At 36.5% G+C, this 3,763-nt stretch overlaps 1 non-coding gene across 1 annotated transcript; it reads right to left on the reverse strand.

Moving 5' to 3' along the window:
- Positions 1 to 3,365: 3,365 nt before the first annotated feature.
- Positions 3,366 to 3,471, reverse strand: LOC145573291 (small nucleolar RNA R71). Its single transcript, XR_014097340.1, has one exon. It is a non-coding gene; the product is annotated as a small nucleolar RNA R71 (small nucleolar RNA).
- Between the last annotated feature and the right edge of the window lie 292 nt (positions 3,472 to 3,763).

Here is a 3,763-nt window from a genome sequence, read left to right on the forward strand (position 1 = left end):
TTTTTCTTCTTCTAGTAGATATTTTCTTTATGTTTTCCTTTTTCTTTTTGCTTCTTTATCTCTTTTCTCTTTCTTTTTGCATTTTTCTTTCTTATGTTTTACTTTTACATCTTACCTTTGAATTAAAAAATAAATAAATAAATAAATAAAATGTTTTTAAGGCATTGCTTTTCTTTCTTAATGATTTTGCTTTTGCTTTGGACTTAGTACCACTTGGACTTGAACATTGGCTATCATTCTTCCTAAAAACAATGGTTTGCACGGCTTGGGAGTATTTTTGGTAGATTCTAGGATAGGGTATGCTAAGGTAGTCGTTTAAATCACTATTGGGACCTTGAAGCTGGATTCTTTTGTCTTTGAAAACTCACAATCGTTCCCCTTTGGTGAATTTGAAGCTTTTAATGAGTTTTTGCCACATCCTTGCGAGGTTTCATAGTTTTCAAGCCTTCTACAATCACTTGCATGAGCGGCATGGATCCTTGACTATTGCGGACCTAATCTTTAATCTTGACTCATAATTCTCAAACACAGGACCGAACCATCTAGGGAGGACAAAGGCATCTTTTTGGGGTGGTAATTTTTCTTTTCTAGGTTAATCTTCTTTATTTTTAGTTCTTGCGTTTACATTTGCCTACTTGCTAACCATTTCAGCCTTTTCCCTTCTTTTCAAGCCACATCTTGAGAACTTTGAGCCTTTTGTTTCTTTTTGTTCCATTTTTGGTTTTTGTGAAGCAAATGATCATATTATTGGAGATTGTGGTGTATGAGTTTGGATATTGGTTCTTATTTGTAAGCAAGCTTGTGTTTTGTATTTCTTATGAAAAATGGCAAGTGAATAAATGAAAAAGTCGTCCATAGTTAAAAGAGTTGAGGACAATGAATAAAGTGAAAATGAAAAAAAAAAATGAGAAAAAACAAAGCAAATTCAAAAAGCTTTGGCAAAATTGTTGAATAAAGTGAAAAATTAAAAAGTTCAAAAACATTTTGATGTAAATGCTTCTTCCTATCTTACGCATTGAGGACAATGCTTTGTTCAAGCTTGGGGGGAAGCGTTTTACGCTTTTTGTATATATGATTGTGGTTATAGCTTTGAATAAGCTTGGGTGTGTTAGTTTGTTTTTGTTTGGTGACTACTTGGTTCTGGTGTTGAGATTTTGCCAATCTTTGCTTCACAACTTAGGTATACCACCAAATTCTAAATTTTAAGCTTACCCTCAACCTTTTGATGAGCGTCGTTTATGACGCTCAAAAGAATAAGATTTAGGTTCATTTTCTTTATTTTTCTTTCATCATTTTCATATAATTCTCTTAGTTTTATTTGATTTTCCATTTTTTATAATTCACTTTAGTTCTCGATTGGTTTTTACGAGTTTTTCATATTTTCAGTTGATAATCAATAATTTTAGTTTTAGTTTTACGTTGCTACGCTTTCTCTCTTTGTTTTATTGGTGTTTTGTAGGTGAATAATCAAGTCAATTTGCTCATTTTAGGACTGCCATGTTCGCGGGCATCATCTCGAGTGCACTGATGTTGGGGATGCTCGGGAGCGCGGAGTTTGATCAAGCAAGCGAAGGAGCCAAAGCCCATGCATCGCACAGGGGTGCCCGCGCGGGGCACAGGGGTGCGTGCGCGCAGACCCAGCTGTGCACGCGCGCGGCTGGGCTGTGCGTGCGCACGGCCTGTGCGGCCCTCTTCGCTCAATTTTTCTTATTTATAGCTTTTGACTTTCTTTTTGGGGACGACTTAACTTTGTACTAGAGAGAGAATTTTTCCAGAAATAGTAGAGAGAGAAAGTAGAGAGAGAAGCTTAAGATTTACTTGTTTGTACTTGAATTTGATCTTAGATTTCAATTTGATCTTGAAATTCCTTCTTCAATTCAATGAATTTTTGTAAGATTTCTTTCCCTTGATTTACTTTTAATGCAATTCCTTCTAGTTTCTTGAATTTTGATTGAGATTACATTCCTTGTTTTAGAATTTGTTGATTGATTGATTTTCTTTGATTTAGCTTTAAATGAATATGAATTTGATTGAATTTGTTTTGTTTCTTAATTTCACCATGTTTAGTGAGTAGATTAGTTGCTAGGGAGAAGGGGAAGCATGTTTGATTGATGATTTTTGCTAGTTGATGATGCTAAATTGATTTGAATGGTGCAATTAAATTGGTTGACATAGTTGTGCATGTGATTAATTAGATTAGGAGTGATCAACCTATAAGATTAATCTAGATTGCATTGTAAATTTCAATGACATGAACCCTTGATTTGAGAATTGCTTTAATTGATTGAATTTGATTGTGATTTTCCTAGCTAACCATTCATAGTGAACCCTAGCTTGGCTTATAGGAGATAGCCCTTGAGTTCCTTTGATTACAACTATTGTTTGTCCCTTGCAATGTTTGAATTGATTGAGTGATCCTTCAATTAGCATAATCATTGAGCTTGCATGCGGAACCTATATCCCTAGTGTTTAGTATATTGAATTTCTCGATTTATCTAGATTTCTTGATACCTTAGTTACCAACCGCATCTTCCCACAAACTTCGAAGTAGCTTGACCTAAGCTATAGCTTACACTTATTCATTCCCTTGGGTTCGATCCTTGACTTACCGTATACTCGTATTAGGTTGGTCGAGTGTTTATAAATTTTGTTTGACTCCAGGAAAGGGTGGAAAACGACCTACTTTTCCCTACGTCAAAAAATGGCGCCGTTGCCGGGGAGTGATATTGGTGCTTTGTTATAGTTGTTGAGTCTATTTCACGATAAATTGAAAATACAAAAATATTTTCTTTTAGGCTACATTTGTAGCCGTGCTACTAACCATTTCTTTTGAGATTTTATGCATAGAGCACATGATCATTCACTAGTGCCATTTGATCCGGAAATTGAGAGAACTATTGCAAGGTTGAGAAGTGCTAGACGATCTTTGAGTCCTAGCATTTCAAGTGAAGAAGAGCCACTACAAGAAGAACAAACAAGAATGGGAGAAAATCCGAGTGTGGCATTGAAAGAATTAGGGATTCCCGGTGCATATAGATTTGACAGTGGGATTGCTCCACCTACAACACTGACAAATTATTTTGAAATAAGATTGGCAATGATCACTTTGATAGAGAGGCGACAATTTAGTGGGGTCAAGCATGAAAGCCCACTAAACCATCTCAAGGAGTTCAAGAAGTATTGCAATACTATCAAGGTGAACGGAATTTCCTAAGAATTCATCCTCCTCAAGCTCTTTCCCTTTTCTCTCACAGGTCGTGCTTTGGAATGGCTAGACAAGGAGGTTAAGCCGAATTCTCTAAGGACATGAGACGAGGTCACCAAGGAATTTCTATCCCGTTTCTATCCTCAAAAGAAAACGGCGGAGGCTAGAGCTTTGATTCAAGGTTTCAAGCAAAAGCCAAATGAGAGACTCTATGAAGCATGGGAGAGATACAAGGACTATCAAAGAGAATGTCCTCATCATGGAATCCCAACCTATCAAATCATTCAAATCTTCTATTGGAGGCCTTATCCCTCAAGGAAAATCATGTTTAGATAGAGGAGCCGGAGGTCCTATCATGAACAAAACGGAAGAGGAAGTGGTGGACATAATTGAGGACGTAGTTAGGTATTATAGAGATTGGTAAGATGGAGAAATAGAGTCAACTAGCAAGAGTAGCTCCTCGGTGTACTCGGATGATCATCTAAATGTAATCAACAATCTATCCTCTCAAATGACAAACTTGGGGAAGGAGATGTCCGCTATCAAGGCAAAGTTAGA

This window comes from Chenopodium album, chromosome 12, assembly GCF_948465745.1.
Source record: "Chenopodium album chromosome 12, dcCheAlbu1.1, whole genome shotgun sequence".
NCBI classification, from domain to species: Eukaryota; Viridiplantae; Streptophyta; class Magnoliopsida; order Caryophyllales; family Amaranthaceae; genus Chenopodium; species Chenopodium album.